This window comes from Xyrauchen texanus, chromosome 4, assembly GCF_025860055.1.
Source record: "Xyrauchen texanus isolate HMW12.3.18 chromosome 4, RBS_HiC_50CHRs, whole genome shotgun sequence".
Lineage (NCBI taxonomy): Eukaryota > Metazoa > Chordata > Actinopteri > Cypriniformes > Catostomidae > Xyrauchen > Xyrauchen texanus.
Window position 1 is genome coordinate 21,496,753 of NC_068279.1, and position 27,325 is coordinate 21,524,077.

Below are 27,325 nucleotides of genomic sequence, written 5' to 3' on the forward strand. Positions count from 1 at the left end.
TAAATTGTTGTTTCTGGAGCATTGCTATTGTGAAATAGAGATCGGATATCAATGTACCCTTAGACCTTTGAAAAGATGTATAATTTGTTATGACATTTATAGACCGTAAAATTTATATTAAATGTAAGCAGAGTGACGTCACTACCGTGTGCGGGGGAATTGCGTATATCAACAAGTTAAAACAATAAAACGTATGTACTGTAGCCAAAGACATTTAATTTTCTCCAGCATGTGCCCATGTTTATTGTTTCACATTATTTATTTAAAGTTCTCTATACATCACACAAGCTGTGAGCCTCTATCATGAATAGCCCGACCAGAGGCAGTATGAGGTTCCATATGATTTCGATCTAAAACATCATTCTCTATGCAATTAAAATCACCACCGAAAAACAGATAATCATCAGTACAACAATTATGCAAAACGTTATTTACATACTTGAAAAAACAAACTCTTTCTCTCTTTCAGTGCCATAAACATTAATAAAACAAATCTGAAATTTCTCAAACGGTGCCTTTATAAATATTTGTCTTTAACTCACAAGAGACCGGCAGAAATCTTTTAGCAAAGAGGTCAGATCCCCCTCTAGTGAACTCATGTGACTGAGCAGCACATCCCCCTCCCATTCCTTCTTCCAGTTTATTTAAATTAAAACAGTCACTGTGTTTTTTGAACAAATATTACATCAATATTCTTCTGTTTAATTAACTCAAACAACAAAGTTCTTGTAAAGCGGACCAAGGAAGGGACGGGAACAGACGTCAGCTTAAGGGGTAAGCTTTATTTTTTCAGTTTAATTAATTTAATTTTCTTCACACACACACACACACACAAACGTAATCTCTGCCATGTTGTCAGCCTCCGGATGCTCTGTGGCTGCTGGCTTTTATCCGCTCTCCTCACGCTACTGCAATTAGAGACAGGTGTTAGACATAATTTAGCTCAGGTGTGAGCGCCCTTACCGCTTTTCTCTCCCGGACGGGCGCTTGACCACGCCCCCCCTGCCACAGTTCTCTAATGCATTTCACGTGTTCCATTCAAATTTAGAGTGCCCACCCTTGCCACACTCATAAAGGTTTATTTTATGAGCTGAAAAACAATGAACAATAACAAGAAAAAAATTTTATTATGTGGTTTCAAATCCATCTTCAGTGTGTAATTCAAGCTTCAATTTGGTAACAAGCTTCTTTAGTCTGTATGATTTTTCAGCTGTGAACTGCTCCTCCCCCTCTCTCCTTAATGCTACAACTAAATCAACAAACATCTAGCGATCAGCAAAATAATCTTCAACCTGCACATTTGTCATATTCTTTGTTTTTTGCCAGAACAATATTATTTTCTCAAACGTGTAAGCACTCTGTCGATTTCGTCTGTTTCTATCAATTACACTACTATCAGAGTTGTCAACTGCACTGTGTTCATTGTCATACAGTTTGAAGTTTACATACACCTTAGCCAAATTCATTTACTACAATTCCTGACATTTAATTGTAGAAAACATTCCCTGTCTTAGGTCAGTTAGGATCACAACTTCATTTTAAGAATGTGAAATGTCAGAATAATAGTTTTTTATGAAATAATTATTTATTTCAGCTTTTATTTCTTTCATCACATTCCTAGTGGGTCATAAGTTTACATACACATTGTTAGTATTTGGTAGCATTGAACTTGGGTCAAATGTTTTGGGTAGCCTTCCACAAGCTTCTCACAATAAGTTGCTGGAAACTTGGCCCATTCCTCCAGACAGAACTGGTGTAACGGAGTCACATGCTTTTTCAGTTCTGCCCACAAATTTCTATCAGACTGAGGTCAAGGCTTTGTTATGACCACTTAAATTTTAGCCATTTTGCCACAACTTTAGAGGTATGCTTGTGGTCATTGTCCATTTGGAAGACCCATTTGCGACCGAGCTTTAACTTCCTGGCTTCAATATATCCACATAATTTTCCTTCCTCATGATGCCTTCTATTTTGTGAAGTGCACCAGTCCCTCCTGCAGCAAAGCACCCCCACAACATGATACTGTCAGCCCCATGCTTTCTGGTTGGGATGGTGTTCTTTGGCTTGCAAGCCTCACCCTTTTTCCTCCAAACATAACAATGGTCATTATGAACAAACAGTTAAATTTTTGTTTCATCAGACCAGAGGACATTTCTCCAAAAAGTAATATCTTTGTCCCCATGTGCACTTGCAAACTGTAGTCTGGCTTTTTTATGGCAGTTTTGAGCAGTGTCTCCTTCCTGAGCTGTATGATGGCTGCGTGGTCCCATGGTGTTTATACTTGCATACTATTTTTCGTACAGATGAACATGGTACCTTCAGCTGTTGGACATTTTTCCTAAGGTTGAACCAGACTTGTGGAGGTCCAAAAAAATTTCTGAGGTCTTGGCTGATTTCTTTTGATTTTCCCATTATGTCAAGCAAAGAGGCACTGAGTTTGAAGGTAGGCCTTAAATTAATTAGTTAGCAATTAGCCAATTCCATTTTCTGGAATTTTCCTTGTTGCTTAACCTGTTGATATGCAATTCCCCCGCACGCAGTAGTGACGTCACTCTGCTTACATTTAATATATAATTTACTGTCCATAAATGTCATTAATGTTAACAAATTATACGTCTTTTCAAAGGTCTAAGGGTACATTGATATCCGATCTCTATTTCACAATAGCAATGCTCCAGAAACAACAATTTAGTTATTTGTGCCAGGAGCACAAATTAAAACATGTAATATCAAAACAGGACTTCATACCTTAGTTATGAAAATGCGATTGCCAGATGAATCCAGTTCTCTACACTTGGGTCAGTTGTCCATGACAAGCGTTCACTGAAAAACATCCAATAGCACTTTTTGTCCATAAAAGTGATAAATCTGAGAAATATTGATATATTCTCATTGCATTGTTTACATGAGCTCTCACCTGAAAGGATTACCCTTCGTCGTCGTTCTTCAACAAACTATGCAATCTGAGCAGCATTCATGTTGTAAAACTGTATATTATCTTATATATTAGAGTCTCGTAAACAAAACGAGCCTGTCTCCAAAGTCTATTTTTAAAACTGCGGCATAGTTTTATTCATAATAGCCAAGAAGTGCAGACAGCTTTTGTGTCGTCTTGAAAGGCGGAGCCTTAATTTTACTCTCTACGCTTCCAGTGATTTTACAGAGAAAAAAGCTTGCAGGAACCTCTTTTTTTTGTTAGATCATCATCACTTTTATTATTGTTTTTTTTAGATTATAAATACATATTCAGCACAAAATATTTCCATTACGATAAACTTCAGCTTCTCTAACTTTAAAAAATAACAACATATATTAATTCTGAAACTGGGGAAATAACGCCCAATATGTCTTCTTTTAAAAGATACTACAACAGTGTCCATACTCCAAAGGGTCCAGTAAATAAAACAATTTAAGCTCAGGTATGTCATTTTCATGGTTTGTGCTCAAAAAGGGGGTGCGTATCAACAGTTTAATGGCACAGTTAACTTGGTGTATTTAAACTTCTGACCCAGTCAAATAAAAGTGAAACAATCTGTCTGTAAACAATTGTTGGAAAATGTCTCACTTGCCAAAACTACAATTTGCTTTTGAATTTGATTGGTTAAAAAATTAGTTTAAATGAAGTGTATGTAAACATCTGACTTCAACTGTAGTTTTTGTCACTTGGACAGCTGTAATTTTCTCTCTAGATTTCTTAGATCGTTTCCTCTTAATAGAGGGCATTTTGAAAAGCATTTTGCCATTCACATGCTCAGACTCCATCCCCTCATTTTCCAGAATAGACTCTTTAACTTCATTAGACTCATTAGACTCTTTATTGTCTTTCTCACTTTTAGCACCTCTCTGCTCTACATTACTAACATTCTCCTGTGCACTCTCTCCCACATCTTGAACCTGGAATGCACTGCTACATCCTCAGTCTGTTCTGGTACATCTGCTACTAAATCATAGCCATTAACCCCTGCTGCATCACTACCACCCACTCGTTCATTCCCATCGGTTCTGCGTTGGAATCATCTACCCTGTCTGGGCACGAACGTCTGATGTGCCCCTCCTGTCCTTGCCCAAAACACTTCATTGTCTCAGAAGTCGCATACACCATATAATCAAAGCCATCAATTCCAAATTTGAAAAACACTTTCAATTCAGCCTTATCATTCCTTAAAATCATGTGAATTTATCTTCTAACACAAACAACATGCTTGAGTAATGGTGACTTGCTATTCAATTGGATCTTTTTCATTTGCGACACTATTTTGCCATGCCTGGAATTTTCAGTAATTAACAGGTCATCTTTAATGAAAGGTGGGACATTTGACAATGTGATCTTTCTGGCCGGTTGAACCAAGGGCATTACTGGAGTGAATGTTTCTTGAATTACTACTCCACTTTCCACATCACTGCTTACTTTTTCTATACTGTCAAGGAAGATCACAACAGCACTGTTAATTCTAGAAGCTGACATTATACTTCCATACCCGACAGCCTTTCCAACTGCCAAACCACATTCCTCTACCAAGCATTTCATTACAGGCGCGATCTTGATGCCGTGAAAGTTGCTCGACTCATTTGCGCTAAGGCCGCCAGTGCCAACCAGCAAGCGCTGGCTCACAGTGTGACTTAATTTAAAGACTAATTCTTCTTTTACCCAATTAATAGAGCTCTAAGAAAAACCAAAGTCCTTACAATGAACACAGCGTAAAACTAAAAAGGATGAAAAGTAGCTCACTCGTACCTCAGCACTCTCACTCACACGCCAACATCACCCACTTTTTCCCGCATGCGCACAGAGAGAGAGAGAGAGAGAGAGAGAGAGAGAGAGAGAGAGAGATGATTATAAGGATAGGGCAGGTGAAATATTCAATATGCTAATGAAATTTGGCTATCCGTTAACTCATTTATCTGGTAAAATATTGTTTTAAAACTATTTTGAGGTCAAATAAGTTGTAAGCCAGATCTGTTTTAGTATGCAGAAGCAATGTTGTAAATGCAAATGAACAGGAGAAAGGATTCAATGGCTTCAGGGAATGTAACTTATGGAATGATTTTCCGGACATTATTCAAAAGGAATTGCAAATTGTATTTGCAATTGTGTTTTCAATTTGTGGACGCATAAAATGTGACATAATCCAAACGCAATTGCAAATCGCGCATTACCGTTTGCATTTTCGTTTAAGCGAACGCACAGTGACTGCCAGATTTCAAATGGAAAAGCAAAGTCCGTTTGCAACTGTGTTTCCCATATCTTACGAGTTTTGGCCCTGTCATATTTAAATAGCAATTTCAATTACCACGTCTGCTTTTTCACTTTCTCAGCGTCGCGTATGTAGCCAGCCAAAACTTAAATGGAATACTAATTCCCTTAGTATTTCCATTGATGCCTTACACGGAAACCTGTCAATCAGGGTCAAGGGTGGGATTATGCTATGGGGCGTGTTTGTCTTGGGAAGAGACGTCACTCACAGTCGACGGTCAGGATCAAATAAACCGGCGTCTGTTCAGGGCATCACCTCTTTATTTATTTTGTATTTATTTTAATGTTTATTTGACAGGGACAAATGCATAGAACATTGCTTTATAAAGAATACAAAGTAGATGCCACGCATACATGTTTCTAGCCATTAATAATTTGCAACCCCTGTCCCTGGTTAGGCTTATAAATTTAAAACAAAAATTACAGAGTATTGAGTTTAAGATTTATAATTAATAAAATACATACAACAAATACATCCCATATATGAAATAAGATATGGGCTTAAGTAGATGTGGAAGTCACTATAAAACAAAGTCTAGACACATTTAACAATACAAGAACACAAAACTGTGCATATGTCTGTGCGTGCTCACATATGCAACATTATGTTTGTGTGCATTGTGTTATGTCCTGTACAGTCAGTGTTCACAAAGTTGTTTCAGTTTCAGCCATTGCTTTAAATGTGTATTAAAAACCTTGAAGTCTGTCAATGTTTTAATTTCAGATGCATTCCACAAATGTATGCCTCTTACTGAAAATGATGTCTTACCAAATATTGTTCTACGTTTTGCGGCTATAGTTTCCACTTATTGTGCCTCTAGTTCTTATTCCGCTCTTTTGTTTATGTACTAGTTGACAGAATATTTCTTGGTGCAACGTTGTTCACACACTTAAAAATTAGTTTTAAAAAAGAAAAATTTACAAAACTGTCAAAACTCAAGATATTATGCTTCCTTAAAATGATGCAGTGATGCCATCTTACAGATTTCTGGTCCATTACTTTTAATGCTTGTTTATATAATGACTCTTGACCGTCGACTGTGAGTGACGTCACTTCCCAAGACAAACACGCCCCATAGCATAATCCCACCCTTGACCCTGATTGACAGGTTTCCGTGTAAGGCATCAATGGAAATACTAAGGGAATTAGTATTCTATTTGAGTTTTGGCTGGCTACATACGCGATGCTGAGAAAGTGAAAAAGCAGACGTGGTAATTGAAATTGCTATTTAAATATGACAGGGCCAAAACTCGTAATATATGGGAAACACAGTTGCAAACGGACTTTGCTTTTCCATTTGAAATCTGGCAGTCACTGTGCGTTCGCTTAAACGAAAATGCAAACGGTAATGCGCGATTTGCAATTGCGTTTGGATTATGTCACATTTTATGCGTCCACAAATTGAAAACGCAATTGCAAATACAATTTGCAATTCCTTTTGAATAATGTCTGGAAAATCATTCCATAGTAACTGAAGCATGTTGGTTCATGGTTCTTGAACATCATATGGCTTGCTCAAAAATCATGTTTTAAAATTTTTGAAATTTAACCTGCTTTTCTTAACCACATGCCAGTTAAAAAAAACTTTTTTGCATGCTTTTACTGGCTATCAGGTGGCTTATTCAATGTGTATGCTTTGTGTATATGTCTTTTTACATTTTGATATGATGATTTGAAGTTATCTTGCATTTAATGAGTTTTTGTAATTATCTGATTTCTGATAGTTATTAGTGTTTTGTTGTATGTTATTGCACTTATTTCATATGATATTGATTTATCAAGGATGTCACACACAGTGATAGTAAGAGAGCACTACAGCAGTGATCTTTTAAATTATCTACACTGATTTAGAAAGCATTTGTTTCATGTTACACTGCTCATACATGGCTGATTAGCTGATTGAGACAGACCGATCTACAGATTTTGGGACTGTTGTTTTTGTTGTCGTTGTGTTCTGTGACAGGTGAGATGGAGCAGATGGCCCTTGCCCGTGTACCATTTTCTTTGTTTAGTGTGAAAATCTGTCAAATGTGATAATATAAAATGAAAAAGAAATATCTAAGATTCTGCAATATTTATTTTAGGTTATTTATCAAATTAATCCCCATAAATACAATGAATAATGTACATCTGATCTGCACCAAAATCAACGCTTAAAGAATATAAGAAATTCATGTGGTTGTAAAGTTTTCCATATTGTTGTCTCATACAATGGAGACTCAAGCCCCTTTTTGGGAGCTGGTACCCAGAAGAACATTCTCCTGCTAATGTGATGACCTAACGAAAAAGGAAAACTTCATTACTTTAGTCTTCGGTTCTAAAATCTATTAAGATTACTTTTATATTAGAATTCAGATTAAATTTACACAGTCAAAAATAAATTGCCTTGTTTGTCTATGGAAGTAAATTCATGACTTAAATCTTTGAAGCAAAAAAAGCATGTTGAATTGCTCTAATCAAAAAATAAATGCATTTTATTATCGGTGCTTGCATTTACAGTGCTTGCATTTTGCGATGGGTTTACAAAGAAATGGCATGCAAAGAACAGTATAGGTACTGTATATGTGTCGCAGTTTCAGGGGCGGCCATTGCCATATTTACAACGAACAAGAACTCCATTGCACCAAATCACATACATACACATATTTGTATTTAATAAAACCAATGTAATTAAACACAAATTTCGTTATCCAAAGTCGTTCGGGATCTGTTTTACCTTACCTCAAGGAGAAGTGCCCTGCCAATACTCTTTAAAGGGGTCATGAACTGAGAACTTTTGACATATAAGAGATCATTGTACTATAAAAACATCCTGTAAGTTTCAGAACTCAAAACTTTCTCATTAGTATAAAAACAGCTTATATTGAAGACAATCTGCCAAAAAGACAGGATGGGGAATGTGCCACTTTATTATGAAATAGTGTGGATAAACACTGCCTCCACAGAAAAAGATCAACGCCTGCTTCTACATCAGTGTCTGTTCAGCCCCACGCATGTAGTAGGTAAATAATGAGAGAGGCAACACAGGTCTACGCAGAAACCAAACGATAAAGATGGCTCAGAAGACAACAAGATGCTGTGCATTGCCAAGTTGTGGAAAAACACAGTCTTTGCATTGCCTTCCTTCTGATCCCAACATTAGGAAATAGTGGATGAACTTTATTTTTAATGAAGTTCCAGACCATGTCAGTAAGAACAGTAATAACAAATTACAACTTTACAACTTTAAATTTTATGATCATCTTAACCCTCTGGTGTCTGAGGGTGTTTTGGGCCGTGGAGAAGTTTTGACATGCCTTGACATTTGTGCTTTTTCAGCCTATTTTCAGCTTGCTTAAAAACATTAATGGCTAAAGTCTGATAACACTATATTCAGCACAAACTGGGCTACAATAATATGTGAGCAACATGTGTGTATATGTTTGTATTTTTTAGAAAATAAACTTTATGCATGGTTTTTGAAAAAAAAAATGTTTTAAGTCATTTAAATAAGGCCATATAACACATACTAAATTTTTGTCCACAAGACTTTTGAGAACTGGATCTTGTAGCCTAGAGTTTTTGCTACAAAATGATGTGAAAACCATCCTGATCACTCATTCATACAAAAAAATTTAGTCGTTGAACTTTTGTAAGACACTTTTAGTATTAGAAAGGTCATATGCGAGGAGGCGTGAATTATCATGAATATTGATGTAATTCACACCTGAGGAGACAAAGACCCTCCCCTGGGCCTATCACTGAGGAATGTGACAGAAAGAGAATGAATGTGAGGAGACTTAATTATCAAAATCAAGTTTTAAGTTAAAAGAAATAATCTGACTATTCATTTTATTTACATAAGACTTTACCTAATTTTAGACCTACATTAACGTTTAAAAGAAGTCTCTTCTGCTCACCAAGGCTGCATTTATTTGATCCAAAATACAGTAATAACAGTGATATTGTGAACTCTTTTTACAATTTAAAAGAAAAGTTTTCTATTTGAATATATTGTAAAATGCAATTTGTCATCAAAGCTGAATTTTCAGCATCATTACTGCAGTCTTCATTGTTACATGATCCATCAGAAATCAATATAATATGCTGATTTTCTAATATGGGCATATTTACATCACATTTGACACATTTACACCCGAACACATATTTGCAAGCACAAGCTTTGTTGATGATAATGTGGCAGCAGAAACACTAGTTAAAATATAATCTAAACATTCATATTATTTTTATGTCATATTACATGTCATATTTGTATCATACAGCATACAATTTAAATACCTGCTTTAGCCAAAACAACATTTAAATTTAACTAAAACTTGCCTATTAGGACATATTTTAAATTTCAATACTCTGTTGAAAAGCATCAGGTGGAGATTGTGCATCGGTACTCTGCTGCTTTTCCTGCAGTTCCTGGATGTGGAAGGTTGAATTTCTAACCGAATTTGAATCACTGAATTTGAGGAAGGGAATTTTAAGCGAAATAGAATGAGCTGAATTTTACCTGTCAAAAAAATCGATATTGTATTTTCAATTTAACTGAATATTTTGGAAATGAACTTTGGAAGGTAATATTTATGGTTGAAGTTTTAATTATTAAATAAGTTGTGAAATGTTTCCAAATGAAATATTCAATGCTTAAAAATACAACAATGTTAAATTTCAGCCTCCCAAAATGCAAGTGCTGTAAATGCAATGCATTTAAATGCAAGCTTTGATAATACAATGCAATTATTTTTTCAATTCGAGCAATTCAATATGATTTTATGCTTCAAAGACTTTAGTCATGAATTTACTTCCATAGTTGTGTCGGTGTGTACTCAGACTGGACTTCTATGCAGGAGTTCTGGAGAGGGATATGTTTTCACTAACCAATTAATCACATCTCTGGAGGACAAGGTTTGGAAATAAACAACCCCCTAAGTACTCAGTCTAGAGACTAATTCTTCCCTCAGTAGATGGGTAAACACATTTTGAGGGAAGCTTTGAGCAATTGCTGTATTGAGGAAAACATCAAAATCCTACTTCAACCTATGACACTGAACTATGACCTAGATCATAGATCATATATATCTACAGATGTGAAGGCAGGCAAGCTAAGAATGCACAGGTGGTGTTTTTGATGCCATGGGCTTAAAAACAAAAATATATTTTTCAGTTTATTGACTGCAAGATGGAGATTGGCTTAGATGGAATATATTAGGAAAATGGATCCATTTATAAATTATGAACTGACAGTTTCACTCATTTTATTCACGTATTAAAGTTGAAGTGTGTTATTTCTGCGGCACTTGTGTCAACAATGAAGCAAAATGAAGACTGGTATCGCACAGGTTTTCCCCCAGCTGCAATTGGTCAGACAAACAGATAATCCCATCCCAAACTCACACCACTTGTTGAGCCAGTGTAGTTATGTCGACCTGGTCAGGATTCTCAAACATGAAAAAGCAATGTTTTGCGCGCACCACAGTATACACTTTTCGGGGGAAACAAACTACGAATGGCTTACTAATACTTGCCTCTGCATTTTAAACTGGGATAAGCGAAAGTATTTTAACCAAAAAATAATAATATTACACACATCACCTTTAAGAAAATGTTACATTGTATTGTGTGTCAGCATAAAGCAGCGACCTGATTATCTACAGTATGAGTGTTGAGGTGGCCACAGTGGGAATACTTAGACGGGGACTCTAACCCACTTGAGTATAAGAAGAAAATTGTACAGATCAAATACATTTTATCTGACTCAAATGGACCTGAAAGGCATCAGTGGCACCTTCAGATGCATCTACAAGGAGACGTACTGTGTAACAAAGCTGTGGAAAAGTCTATTCCTACTCCTTTTATTTGTAATTAAAAAATTTTATTGATTCCTACAAAACATATATATATATATATATATATATATGCCTATTCTCAATGTCAATGAGTGCCCCATCGGCCAAAATACAGAGTCTGGGCAAAATGAGAGATGTTGAACATCTGCCAGCTGGTCTGCACATACTCTGAGCACTCTGCCAGGAATGTTGTCTGGTCCAGCAGCCTTCCGTGGGTTGACTCTACGTAGAGTTTTCCTCACATCAGCTGTGGTAAGACAGAGCTCCTGGTTGTTGGGAGGAGGGGTGGTCTTCCTCACCACCACGTCGTTCTGTGCTTCAAACCTAGCATAGAAGTCGTTCAGCGCATCTGGAAGGGAGGCATCCAGTAATTGGTGATGGCCTGGATGCCCTGCCATATGCGCCGCTTGTCGCCGCTGTCCTGGAAGTGACTGTGGATTCTCTGAAAACTTTGTAGTAGGGCACTTTTTCATACAAATGTCTCCTTAAGATGATTCGCTTGTGTTTTCCTCTTTTGTAAGTCGCTTTGGATAAAAGCGTCTGCCAAATGAATAGATGTAAATGTAAAGGAACTAATTGGGTGTACTCTTTAATAAGTAAAGGAACACAAACCTCTAACTACACATTATTTCAATATAAATGTATAGCTTATTAAGAAAAACTTTATTTTTCAACTTGTGGACTTTAAAGATAAAAAAAAAAAAGATTTCTTTTTTTGTTCAATTTAGTTGTAAGATATTAGCTCACTTTTCATTCAGACAGTTATTTTTTTGGAACCCATTCAACTTAAATATTATTGTAAATAAATGATAATAATAATATATTATAATAGTAATATATAGTAATATATCCCAATCATGCACCTTTAACTTTTAAACCCTCACACTTTTATTTTGACATTCTTAAATCTCCATTCTTAACTCTCCTTGTTAGTGTGTCTGTTTTAATTGGCTTATTCAAATTCAGGTAGTGTACCTCCAGTGCCATTCTAAATGCATATTATAAGTGAACCGAACTTTTGAGCATCTACATCGGAGATGTAACTTATGAGCTAAAAATAGCCGCAAGTGTGCGTATAAACGGAGCAGCACCATTCACTGATGCGTTGGAGCTGCGTGTGCATTTTATATATTTACTTTCACGAAAAGTCATATTAACTATTTTAATTGTGTTTTAATGGTTCTTTTATGTCATTTTTTGAGCTTGATAGTAACAAACATGACTAACACACTGTATCGGATTTGGATCGGGCTTGTCGGACTGATACCCGATCTGTCTAAAAGCTTCAGTATCGGAGCCAATACCGATCCAGGTATCGGTTCGGTGTATCCCTAGACCGAATGCATAATAATAATAAAACAAAATCTTGGGTAGGACTAGTCCACCTTTATCAATCGGCCTATGCAGCTTACTGAAATGTAATATGGGATGTTTCCAATTTCAAATGAAGGACTTCAATATGCTATCAAATTGCTTGCAATAAAAGTGGGGGACATCTATAGGGAGTGACTGTTGCAGGTATTTGAATTTTGGAATACAATTCATTTTAATAACATTAATCTTCCAAATCATCGATAAATGTAATGAGGACCACCAGTCCACATCACTCGAAAACATTTTTATTAAGGTGTCACAATTAACTCTTACTAAATCACACAAATTTGCTGGAAATAAAATACCAAAATATTGAATGCCCTGTTTGGGCCCTACTCCTTTTATGTTGTCAGGTATCAGTATCAGTGAGTTGTACAAAAGTGGTTAGAAAATGCAAGGGGTGATAGACTCTGTGAATTATTAACATCATCAGTGGATGAGTTCTATTGAAGTGGATGTACTTCCACTGGATGTAGGATTGCATGAGCTGGCCATCTTAGAGAACTAATTTAATTCTCTGAATTTTCTTTGATCATACCTGAGTTACCTCACATTCTTATGTTCTTTCACCAGCTAGTATACATTTGTAAAATGTATATGTCAAAATATATTATTAGTTTAAAGGGATTATTCACTCAAAAATGAACCCAATTTGTCACCCTCATGTTGAATGACTTTATTTCTTCTGGGCACACAAAAAGAGATGTTAGGCATGTTAGTTTATATCACAATTCATTTTCACTGCATCTTTTTTTAATTACAATGTAAGTGAGTGGTAGCTGAAACTATAATTCTGCTTAATATCTCTTTTTATGTTTCTTGGAAGAAAAAAGTCATACAGGTTCGCAACAATGTGAGGGTAAGAATTTTGATGACAGAATTTTCAGTTTTTGGTAAATTATCCCTTTACAAGTTAAATTGTCATAAAATGAGGCACACATTTTTTTAAGCAGGGACCTGGCAACACGGTAATAGGTAACAGTGTATTGTAGTTCTAAGCAGTGATATATCTTTGACTCACTTGTTTCTCCTTTATTTGCATTGGACTTTGGTGCTTTTCGCAATCATTTTCTTACCTCATTTGGATTTTGGTTGAATAGCAAAAACTTTGTGTTAACTATATAATACATTATGTTTCTCATTCTCACAGAAATCTTGACATCAGCAGTCTCCTTGGTGATCAACATTTCAAGCTTGATTACACTTCCTATAGCGCCATCTAACGCTCTGCGCATGCGTCAAGCACTAGGAAGTGTAATCTAGCTTGAAACCACGATGGTGCCTTGAGACTGCAATGGCAAGATGTACAATGAAAAAGAAGTTACATTTTGGTCTAGTGATGGGAAGTCTGATTCTTTTCCTTGAACCTGTTCTTTAGGATGGTTCGTTTCAATGAACCGGTAAAAAAAAAAAAAAAAAAAGGATTCACCAGTTCTTTTATGTCATCGCGTAATGGCGTCACTGTACATAATGCTAATATTTTGAATACACGCTCAAGCACATTCAATCAAGCCATATGTATCATAACAACTTCAGATATAATCTTCATGCACAATACTCAATAGTCAAATTCCTTTGCGTCTTTCAACTGAAAAGTTTCGCCCCCTTATTCAAGTCCTCGGTTCACGCATGCTCATCAGCAGCTCACTGATCATCAGTTCTGCTGTCCCTTGATGGATGTACTGTTTTGACACGAAAGCTGCTGTCCCCGGATCAGTGTACTGTTGACTCGAGTTCTGCTGGGACCGGATCATCTTCATACGTTGATAAAATGGTAAATGTCATACACATTTTACAGCATGTTTTATTTGTTATACTTTCTGCTGTTCAACAAAATACACCAAAAACATACATTTTGCCCCTTAATTACACATGTATAAGCAGCTCATCAGTTCTTAGTATGCCAAACACTTCAGAAAGATTTGATTCTCAGTTCAGTGTACTGTTGACTCGAGAACTGTTGTGACTGGGAGTTCAATCCGATTTGTGAACTGGTCCCTGTACATGCTGTCGCCTGGTCCTCTGCCATTCCGCCCCCCTGGCGGACAACAGCCACACCTCCTCTGGTGGTCTGCAGCGTCCTCTGCTTCCCGGCAGATGGCAGCAGTCCCACCGCCTCCCGGCAGATGGCCGCGAGTCCTCCGTCCCCTGGGTGATGGCAACAGCTCCTCCACTTCCTGATGAACTGCAGTGGTTCCTCCATCCCTTGGTGGACGGCAGTGGCTCCGCCGCTTGTTTTTTTGGTAGTCTTTCTTAACAAATATACTGTTTATTTAACATGAAAAATGATTAGCCTCAACACATTTAAAAACGTAACTTTAATAGATTTTTTTATTACAGCTGTGGTAGTTGTATTAAAGTTTACTGTGATAAATGTTAGTAAGGATGTTGATGAGTAGATGTAAAAAGACTTTAATTGATGCTGTAAAGGGCATGTTTTCTCTTTCCCTCATCAGTGCTGTTCAGAATGTCAGTTCTGTTACAAACACACACATGATGGACATGTCCGTAAACTATCTCTCTCTCCCGCACAATCCTCTGCAGTCGGCCTTTATCCCTCTCGGAGGCTTGATTAGCCTGATAAGGGACCGGGTGTGTATAACCACGACCCGGCCCCGCCCTCCACCCTGCCACAGCCTAATTGGAGATTAACAATGGTCCATCCACAAGGGCCACCCAAAACTATGAGTGACATATGTCACATGTTGTCAGATAATATGCATTTTATGGGTGCACTGTCAGTGATCTTCCTATTTAGGGATCTCCTGAACCCTAAATTTAATTTATCATATTTGCTCTTGTTAAATGCATTATTACTCTCTTGTGGTGTGTAAAGATTAGAGAAAAGATCTTTGTTCTGGTTGTTTGACCTCCTTTTTTTCTCTTGTATGCATACTGATGGCTGAACAGACCAATTTTAATATAATTAATATTTTATGACTTGTTTACAGAGAATACTGTATTTAAGTGTCTTATTCTTACACCATTGGGAAATTGTTATTATTATTATTATTAATAATATATTTATTTAAGCATAAGTCTAACCAATTTCGCTTCTCATTTTCATTTTTAAAAGGCATCCAATAAATGTTCATCCTTAAAAAAACACATTTCTGGAAACAAAAAGATGGTGATTAAGAAAAATAGTTTGTAGTGTAAAGTACTCTCTGGCATTATCAGATTGCAGCCTTTTTAAATAAATGAAAGTGCAACGAGTAAGCTTATATTTTGTTTTGTATGGTATTTTTCATAACATTTCTATTTTTCATTGGTTTCTCGTCTGGATTACTGGCAAATGGGGTAGGCAGGGCATTGTTTTGTGCAGTGCTGCACTTGTGTGCATCTGTTACATTACAATGTTTCTGATAAGACCTATACAGACAGCAGACCACCAGTGTTTGCAATGGTCTGTTCAACTACTAAATTCGTCCAAATTCATCCAGGCCTTTCCAAGCTGTCATTTGTCAGTCAGATGTACTTGTGATTATCATAGCTCCATATGATACCATGGAAAAGTCTTCCATTAAAATGTAAAATGTAAAAAGGTAATATTGGTAATGGGTGGTTCTGCTCATGGAGCAGAACCACCCATTACCAATATTACCTTTTATACATTTGACATTTTAATGCATTTTTAATTAGTTACATAAAATTAATATAGCCTAATATCAGCTGCATGCATAACAGTTATTTAAGTTGTTAACTCCATACTTTTATTATTCTAAATGGGGTTTATTAAATGAAAAGTGGAGTTTAGAATCAATCTTTTCAGTTGGCCATTTGGAGTTGTCAATTAACACGCATCAGTAAAAGAGTGCATACGCTGTAAAGACACTGTTTGCGAATGGTGTGGGCATGTTTCCTGCACGTTTATTTTTCAGAAATTCCAATGTGTATGTGGGAAATGTCAACATTTATATATCAGACCCCTGGTCTAAACGATTATCGGTGCATGTTATTCCAATGTAGAAAATAGTTTCTCTAATAGTAATCTTTAACAAAATGAAATGACTCTGAAATTACATGTCTTTTCCATTGACATAACTTAGGCAGCATAGGCTTTTGTATAATGTTAACCAATATCCAAAGCTATCTATTTGACTAATTAATTTAGACAATGTTTTATCAACTTCACATTCAGTTAGGATCAATACTAGTATAAAACACCTACTTTTCCTATGGTCCATTCAATTCCTGACAGATAAAATCAAGTTGGATTACAAAACCCATGATGTTTGACCTTTTCTCAGAACTAATTTATATTGTTTGCCCTACATTTCCATAGAATATCCAGTTTTACTCTGAAATGCATCACAATACTGAAGTAAATTTGATTCCAAAAAGCAATTAATGTTGATCTAAGAGCATTTTTTGCAATATTGTAGAAAACTGAATCCATATAAAAAAAATTATCACATTGAATTCCGCTTTTGTATATGGTAATTGTTTTTGTGCTTATAATTTGTGGTGCTTTTGCCTAGGTCCGGTGTCATATGTTGTCTGGGCTTCATTTTTGTTTGACTTCATTTTTGGGACTCAGAACTCCCAGAACTACTTGTTTAGGGGATATTTATTTGATCGGAAGTTGTTATCTCACAGTGACATTGTCATGTTTTCTCCCTGGTTTTGGAAAAACAAAAATAAAATGTTTATCTCAGTCAAAACCCATTACTCTTTCTACAGTGCTTGTAAACTCTTTCTGTATCACAACACACACACACACACACACACACACACACACACACACACACACACACACACACACACACACTCTGTTGAGTTGTTTTTCAATTCCTGTCTTCAGGAACTCCAGTTCCCTTAATTTGATTCGTCAAGGTGAATGGTGACAGAACACAACGTGTACTCTCATTGTCTTAATTATTGCTAAATTAATGCTTAAATTATGAGTCCACGTACAGTAAATCATATGGCATATTCAATATTCAAACTTATTAACAGCTGATTTAAATCGACCAAGTCACTGCATTCATTAAGCCCCTTGGTGGCTAGACAGGGGAACATTCACCCCGTTAGATCTTCAATGGTGATCTTGTTTATTTTATGATATCATAGTTAGATCATTTTTGGCCTCAGTGGTTACACTTTGGAAATTAAAAACAGTCATTTACGATCAGAGTTTGTGCGATTCGTGAAAATGTTAAATCTAATAATACCAACTGAGTGGCAAATGGGTCTTATAAGAGCAAACGCGATAACAATGACGAAGATTCCTGAAATATGATATTTATGCCACTTTCTTCTTGTATCATGTTGGCTACACCTCCAAAACACACTTAGCACAGTTAAGCTAAATTATTTTATTGCTATTTTGTACAAATCAAATTCACATTGGCCAACGTATTAACATGACAAAACAAAACTGTTCTTACGTTTTTAATAAATTGTAACCAGAAATCGATCAACACGACAAAATCTCCCATTACAATGATTGCGGTCACTCACTGTAGGTTAACACTGTTTGAGACCTGCATTTCCACGTGGGCTCAATGACGCTCCACACAAAGTTCTGCACTCTCACGAATGCTCTCTTTAAAAACAAAGCTGTCTAATCAGCATAACAATTCAATTATTTACACCGCGTCTGTGCCTTGATTAGAACGGGATCGTTTTAGTTTTGTCGTGTAGCTCATTTGCAGTGTATTTAACATCTACGTTCAAAGCGGCGGTGCAATATGCAATGAATCAAAATATTTACAAAGTGCTTTACGCTCTTGTTCTACAGCTTCTTATCCAGTGTCAGGTGATGTTTCTTCAGTATTCATTTTCGTGTGCAGCGCAAATAGAGCTAGAACATAAAGCAAGCATCTGGGCATTCAGACGGTTTAAAATGTGCACATTAGTATCAGTTGTCATTACTGATAGGACAGAGGACTAATCTAAGGAGCTCTAATTGGGCATTGCCATTTCATTGCTCAACGGAGATGTTAGTGATTGGTTAGAATACTCAACCCCTGCAAAAACATGTTATAAATAGAAACCATTGTAGCAACAGGAGCAGGCTTAAATTGAACGCTGTAATCATCAGTTTTCATGATTACATAATCGTGGCAGCCGTAATCGTAATCGCAATTAGTTTTTAGATTCATTGTGCAGCCCTATCTCACACACATTTCTTCACTCAGACAACATATGACTTGTCATAAAATAAAATCTCCATATATAGTGGAGACAAGCTGTATTTGTGTACTTAAGCTTTACTTAAAGCCTCTGCACACTACCTACGAAATAAAAAAAATGACCAGTCTGAAATCATTTAGAACAAAATGTGCCCAGAAAGGTGCTTAGTTAAGATCAGTCAACATGGACACACCGGCATGTTGAGTAAGTAGCGTACTCTACCTCTCTACAAACCTTCGCATAGAGACTCTTTCCAAGAACATGTCATGCGATTCAAAATGTATATTTTATTTTATCTACGAAAGGACCCAAATCTTCTCAAATACTCTTAAATGCCCATTCACTCTTAAAAAAACAAAACACATTTAAATGTCAAATTAGTTGATGTTTTACATGTAGTCTTGAGCATCTTCATATAAATGCTGCTCTAAACGCCTCCCACAGCGGTGTTGCCAGTAATTGAATAAAATGTGGTCTTATTTTTTTGCTTCATATCAATTCTTTACAAGCCTCCGTTACTCACAAAAATAGCTCACACTATTAATTCAATTATATGAAGTCAGAAAAAACGTTTAAAGCAACCGTCTTACTGCCTTACCTAAACCTTACCCACCCTATCCTAATGGGAAAATTATTCATCCTTTCTTAAGTGATAGCTGTCCAAACATAGATCTGTATTCGATGTCCACCCACACTGTCTGGCTTTGAAACATCTTAATCCTCTGTGGTCGTCCCTCTGTCCCTGAGCATAAGTCTTCTCATTAAAATGTCCTTTTGTATCAGCCATACTGGACGGGCAGCACAACCAATATGAAGTATAACATGTAGAACATCAGAAATTCAAACCTAGAACAAACCTAGAAATAAAGCAAGTTTTATCATTTAAAACAAAGTAACATTATGATGTAAAATGAATTAATGTAACATTCTGTACTTTTTCCTAAATATTCTCAAATCATGCTGGGATAACAAGGATCATCATGTTTTGCACAACTTGTGGAGTCCATGCCAGCGCGAGTGCATGCTGTCATTAAAGCAACATACCAAATGACAAGAAATTCATGCAAATTTTTCTATTAAACTTTTAACTCAAATTGCTATGCTGAGATTTTGAAGAATAATTTGTAATAATCTTTTCACAAGTTGTCTTACACTTTTGAAACTATATATTTTTAATGCAAGACTATAAGGGGACATGGTAATTTATTGTGTCCTTTCTTAATAATTTTTCTTTCAGATGCTTGGATGAGTTTTAATGATGCAAGAAGAGCCGTGCATGTGTGTGTTTGAGTAATAAATGTCCTCCTCCTCTCTGGGCTGTTTTTAGAGGCACACAGTAAGAGTTGGGTGAGGTCCAAACTCTCTCAGGACAAGCATGCATGAATTTCCACCATTCATCATTTATGAATGATGATTATCACCAGCTAATTATAGCTATGTGTATGCATGTTTGTGTTCTCCCTAATGGATTCTCGAGGTCTCTAGAGTATTTCATTTGGGATGTCCCCTGATGTATCCGATCCCCCAGTGTGTATGTGTGTGTGTTTCAAACACTGTAAAATACATCCTGTCAGCAGGTTATGCAGGTCTAAAATAATTTGATTATTACAATCAAGTGAATGGGAAAATGGGTAACCTTTGACTGGACAGAATCTAGTCAATACACTACACCAGTGGTACTTATCTGGTGAGTCATGATCCAAATGTGGGTTGCAGGGCATTTCTGTTGGGACAGAATACATTAAAGACAATACATTAAATTAATACTGCAAAACTATGCAAGACTACATTAAATATGGGTTTACTTGCAACAATTTTGTGAATTATTCACCAAGAGCATGAAACCATAAAAATTCAAGAGACGTTTAAAAAAAAAAAAAACACTATAACTATAAAATTATAAACTATGAAAACAAGACAATGTCAAATGAAAAACTCAATTTTCCCATTTAGTCTACATAGAGTAAATCATGTTAGTAGGCTAATTTAGCATATTGTGGGCTTAAGCAATTTTTGGTTATATTAATGTAATACATTTTTTGTTAACCTTTGTACAATTTTGTGGGGCTTTTTTGTTGGTCACATGATATCCAATGTAAAATCTGGGTCCTGAAAAAAAACAAAAAACTGTTGAGAACCACTGCACTGGAGCTCCTTTCATGCCCCACCCACATTGTAAGGCCTATACCTGGACAGGGCAGGTAGTGACCTGTGAATAGGGCGGCCCTGGAGGTCTTAGTGGAGTCCTAGTACAGGGAGGGGAACACCCTGGATGTTCCATAGCAGGAACGATGGCTATGCCTGGATTACTCTTCATCTGGGTCCCCTCCTTCACTCACACAGCATCGGATCATGCCTCTGAAAAGCCAACCACCCAGTGAATCGTCCGTCTATGTGAGTAAATGAAACATGGCATTTCTACACTCCCTCCGCTAATCCTAAATTCACTAGCTGGGGGTTAGCAGGGCAGATAGAGGTTATTTTAGGATTTGGCTGGGATGTACCCTGCTTCTATTTTTGTTCTCTAACAAGTATCTTGCTTGTCTTTTGATTTTTTTTTTTTTTTTTTACAGTCTGTCCCTTGCACAATGACTGTTTATTTTTGTGTCCACTCTTGATAACAGCGGTGCTATAGAGTTAGCTGCAGTGGCAAGCCCGATCGAGACAACATAATCTGTGTTATTCAATTAAAGTGACCCGGATTACCACCTTACACACTCAAACCTGACAACACAAGCACTCTTTCACTTGAAAAAATATGTTCTACAGAGGATAAAAGTATAGTTTGAGATTTGAGCAATAATACAATGTGAACAGACACACTGTTTCTGAATGTAGCAAAAACTTGAATGTCCTCTTTAATAGGTTTGAAAGTCTCAGAGGGAGTTTTGCGAGTTTACATGCAAGTTAGTGTGTGTAGAATAAAATGCTTTTGTCTTAATGGGTCCATACTGCCTATTTATCTTTTAGTTTTAAATTAACCCAGGTCCTGATATTGATTCTCAACCGTTTAATCCAGTTTGACCCCTGACCTCAGCTGATACACTTTCATTTGTCACACTTAATTTTTGCTTTAATTACACTAATGTACCAAGCACTAGTTCTGTTTTTATTGCTCTGTTAAATATGGAACTTGTATAGGTTAAGAAAGTGCTTTATGTTGTACTGCAAGACTATCAAATAGATTTATAAAAGACTGTGTGCTGGAATATTTATAAAAATTGTAAATCTGAATGTGATATTGGATCTGAATATGATGTGTAGAGTATAGGGTTTTTATGATACCATAATCTTATTTTATGATACTATACCAGCTATAGTGTGTTAATTCTTAACACTGTTTGTCTAGTGGTTCTTAGAAACTAGCCTTTCCACGTGTTGCTCTGGAATTGGTGAAAATAACTGATGGATGAACAGTGGTGATGGTCTAGTGGGCTAAAGCACATAACTGGTAATCAGAAGGTTGCTGGTTCAAATCCCACAGCCACCACCATTGTGTCCTTGAGCAACGCACTTAACTCCAGGTTGCTCCGGGGGGATTGTCCCTGTAATAATTGCACTGTCTGCCAAATGCATAAATGTAAATGTTAAATGGACTAAGTAGTTGCCTAATACATTCTTAGTTTGATGGGAAAAATAAATAAAATAAAATAAATATAATATATATATATATATATATATATATATATATATATATATATATATATATATATATATATATATATATACATATACACACACACATCAAAACAGCCAGTTCAAATGGCAATGGCTTTAAACTTTTATTCCATTATTTCTGTTATTATTTGAATGTTGGTAACATGAAAATAAAGATATTGTAATGTTGAAAAGTTTTGAGCAGCTGTTTCATTATTACAACTGCCCCAGCCCCTCTCTTCTGGTAAAGAGCAGCACGAATCAGATTACACACACACACACACACACACACACACACACACACACACACATACACACACACCAACTGGTTTGATCGCACAGGGACTCCAGGTTGCTTCGGGGGGATTGTCCCTGTAATAATTGCACTGTCTGCCAAATGCATAAATGTAAATGTTAAATAAATAAATAATTTAACTTGTAATAATAATTGTAATAAACTAATAATTTAGACGTGATCTAATCATTAGAGTGAACTTTGCGAAGTTTCCGCCACTATGCATTTGTAATTGAAAAAAAAAATAAATAATTTGATTTTTCAGAGAGACTGTAAATCTATAAATGTTAAGATAAAGATTTTCCGCCTCATCAGACAAACCCCAAACTAATTCCAAATCTCGCTACATGAATTGTGTTTTTTAAACTCTCCTAAGTTTTGCTTAAATCCATACTATCCATTAGGAGACAGGACAGCCAAATTAACACGCTGTGATTCAGATTTGTGTGTTTGAAGCATGGGAAAACCACTCATTGAAAAATAAACAATACCATGTAAGGGGCAAATTCTAAACCATATTTTGTGCTCTTAAATCTGCGCTCTTCACTGCGTGAAGGGGATGCCGCTCGAAAAGACTATATTTTTTATTTTATTGTGGACATAGGTCTGATTCAAATGAAGGTTTTATTGAAAATAATATTTACTACTGCACATACAACATAATTTACGGTACTACCGTATTGTCGTTACTACTGTTTAAAAAATACTGTGGCACCACCACTATTTTGAAGCTTTAGTATCACGATACTGCATAAAACAAAAAATCTAAACTATCCACAAACCTGCCGCAAATTTGCAGCTTGTTATTTTCACATGCAAATGAGCTTGTGATTCGCCACAAATGTTTTCCAGCAGTTTGCAGCTCTTCAAAAGTAGTGATGAGTAGGCAGTCCCTTGGCAACAATGGACAATTTGCCGCAAGTTTGCCGAAAAGCTAATTTACATGTGAAAATGATCTGTGGAGAATTTGCAGCAAGTTTGTGGCTAATTTGCAGTGAACTTAATTTTTGTAAGGGCAGTCTACCATGCAACCCTAGTTGAGTATGTGTACATACAGTATCTGAATGTGAATGCATGGTTTATTGATATGTTATCGTGTGTAATTTTTTATGTTTAAAATACTTTGTTTTGTCAGTTTAACTATAACTAATACATTAATTGGTTGTGTAGGATATTTGCTATGCGACATTTAGAAGGGAAATTTAAAGTGCCCTCATTCTCACACATTATATGTAAGGATATTTGGTATGCTAAATTTAGAAGGGAATTTAGGGTCTTGAAATAAGTGAGCTATGAACTAAATTAAACTGTCCTTATTGTACATTGTTAGGTAATTTTTTTTTTTTTTTTTTTTTGTATGCATTTGGCAGACGCTTTTATCCAAAGTGACTTACAGTGCACTTATTACAGGGACAATCCCCCCGGAGCAACCTGGAGTTAAGTGCCTTGCTCAAGGGCCCAACAGTGGCATCTTGGTGGTGCTGGGGCTTGAACCTCCAACCTTCTGGTCAGTAACCCTGAACCTCAACCACTGAGCCACCACTGCCCCAGGTAATGAAATGTATAATGGAATTAGTCGCGTTAGACAACCATTATGAATTAGATAAATGACAAATAACTAGATTATTCTCCATCATTAAAATTGTAATACAACTTTTCACAATTTCTACTGTAAGGAATTAGCTTTAATAAATTAATTATTCACTTATTGGAATGATATTATTCTCATGGCTTATTGAAAATAATATCACAAATATTTAGGTACAGCTTTGAAGCAAAATCTTTTAGAAACAGGGATGAGATTATTTATCAAAATATACCACAGTCATGTCGTCTTTGAACACAGACAAACTTTATTTCTATTCTAAACATAAATCTAATCTAACACATATATACTTGAGACAGGTTGGTGAAAAGAGTGACAGAATGTGAAATAAATGATCAATACAGTGAAAATGTACTTTATGGAGTCTGCTGACAATGCCCTAAAAAACATTTACCCTTTTTTGAGTCTTCATCGATTTGCTATCGGATTACCACAATATTGGAGATGTACTTGCGTGTAGTGGTGTTTCCTTGCATTCTTTGTGTTGCTTGATTCTTGGTCGAAAGTTTGTTCCGTCGATGTTTTGGACCTCTGTAAGATCGGAGTTATTGTCTGTATAAATGATGAGGTTGGCTTTGAAGCGAGGCCTTCTCAAGTGACGTCGAGTGCCGAGCTTCCTTGGACCTCACATGGCATGGACATGGTTCCAACAAAATCACAAAAAGACCACGTGGGAAGAGTCAGAGCGAAGTCTGAGCAGTCAGGAAAGGCCGGACGAGAGACGACAACAGAAGAGCAGAGAAGGAAGAGAAAAGAGAGAGTGTTCTTCCTGTTTGGAAACATTTGAACTGAGTCACGGTCAACTGGGCTGTCTTTTCCGACCGTTGATTTATGGTCCTTTGTTTCAGATTCTTACAAATCTCCAGCTCAAAAATAGTACATATTTAATCATGAAATTTTATATCTTGAGAATGGTACAAGAGACATGATATTCATTGTCATCAGCTTCCTCCATGTAACTAAGCGAGTGTTTGCTTACCAAATGTAACATTCTTTCATTATATTTGTACGTACAACAAAAACATTATATTTGGCAACAAAACAGGAAAATCCCTGGTTACAAATCATACTGGTTAATTCCTTGGTTATACCACATGGATAAAACATTACACACATTTTAAAGAGGTACATCAGGCTATAATCATTTGTCAGTTATACATGTATATTTTCAGAATTACCTAGCAAGACTAGGTCTTGTATAAATCATGGATTTAAATGCATTCTGTAAATTTTAGAAGGCTAAATTGGTAAAGTACTGTGACTTTGTGTAAAATGTTCCTGGTTTAAGATGATATGTCTTAGTTTTCGAGTCATGCAAATCTGATGGTCTTTTGGAAACCTTTCAAGGAAAAGTCTGCTTTAACCTTGCGTGGAAGTTCAGGAGGTCGTGTAGAGGGGACTTTCTGACTTGTGATCCTTTAGCTTTAAATTAGGTTGTTTAGAGTGTCTTGACAATTTTATTGTCCAAAGACAGGCCTTCAGTAGGAAGTTGAGGCTTGGTCCGTTGCTGAGGAATTCCAGGATTAAAAGGGTAAATCCTAGATTCAAATCATGTAGTTTCAATTCTTCTGCATTTATAATCCAACAGTTGACTTTCCCAAAACATTTTGAGTGTTTGGCTAACTTCATTGATTGGTCTTTATTTTGCAGTTTCAGTTGGTGCCAAATGTAATGCAGAAACTACACTTTATAAATGAGTTCAACCTGTGAGACTTAGGGTGGTTTATTGCAAGATCTTTTTGTGGCTTCAGTCCATTTGATCTTAGAGTTCGGTTTGTTTGGTTTGAAAATAGTTAACTGTACTCAGGTGCACACCAGCGAGTCTTCTTCAAAGGTGGTCTGGGCTATGGTTCATGTGAACTCTGTTATGATTCACAATTGTTATAAATGTAATCCGAACTAAATGGCCAGTATGAACCACTCTTGATAATGTATCTGCATACTCCCAATGACACTTAATATAGTATAAGACATTTTTCAATGCTTACATTCTCTGCATGTTGGTAAATCCAACAGGACAAATACTTAAATAACACAGTTAAGCTGTCATGTTCTCTCCTGAGGTGCTACCTACAGTAGTAAACAGCTGCCACTAGTCACGGTGGTACCCATGTTGATGACCCAACTACAGTTCAGACCCAAATAATACAAAACAAAGGGTGAATCCGAACTCTGGTTTGGACAAAGCAATCAATTTGCATGTGAAAACAGCCCTATTCTGACACTGTCTCAGGTCTATTTAATATGTATTTGTTGAAATGTATGTGATATACTACCAGTCTCTCTGTCTGTAAACATACTCAGCTACATAGTCAGCTGTTCTTGGTCATTCATCCATATGTACACAGTACCTCTTACTTTCAATATAAATAGTTATGCTTTGTGGTCTGTCATTTTGTTAGAGAGCTGTTAAAATGTGCACAATGTGGACAGATTCTCTTGCTGTTTAATGTCTCTAAAAAATATTGATCCTTTTATGATCTGATTTTAACTGTGCATTTAAAATGTGTATGTGTGCATGTTAGAAGAGGCAAGACAAGATGCTGGGTCATATGGAAATTTATGATGGGGAGGATTACATCTTCGTAGAAGGACTGTAGGGTTGAGACTGAATGTTCCCTGCCTGCTTGTCCCAAGTGAACCACAGTCACATTAGCTTGTGTGTGTGTGTGTGTGTGTGTGTGTGTGTGTGTGGCTTTGAAATGGATCCTACTTAAAGGCTTAATGGCTGTAATATAGAGCTGTTCTTGATTGTAGAGTAAATGCTGAGATGGCTGCCCTCTCCTTTTCCCTCTATCTATGATTTTCCCATTACAACTCTTGTTTTCTTTTCAAATGTTAATTCAGTTATAAAATGTTATTTGTATCTTTCTATGGCACTGGAGAGTGAAATGCCTAAAATAGGCTACATTTAAATAGCAGAAGAATACAATTGTCAGTTCTCTTTTAGGCCACGCCCATACTAATCCTTTTAAGTTTCAAAACCAAATTCTCCAAATGTCAATGCGTTCCAAAGCGTGTGGTTATGGAGAGCGTTTTTTGAAAAACTTAACCTTTTTCAGGTGAGTTAAAGACTGTCGCAGTGTGAATTGTGTTAAATGTAGCCAAATGCGTTTAAACCAAAAATGGCTAGTGGTCAACCAACAGTGAATTTTGCCGATAC

General features: G+C 36.3%; 1 protein-coding gene across 3 annotated transcripts in view; it reads left to right on the plus strand.

Moving 5' to 3' along the window:
• Window positions 1-27,325, plus strand: part of LOC127634149 (calcium/calmodulin-dependent protein kinase kinase 1-like) — a 135,485-nt gene that overhangs the window by 32,657 nt on the left and 75,503 nt on the right. The window contains exon 1 of one of the 3 annotated variants that reach the window (XM_052113560.1): window positions 20,872-20,998. The exons of the other annotated variants lie outside the window; for them this stretch is intronic. The gene's annotated coding sequence lies outside the window, so the exon portion shown is untranslated. Of the gene's footprint in view, window positions 1-20,871; window positions 20,999-27,325 lie in introns of those variants that run through there. 3 annotated transcript variants of the gene reach the window in all.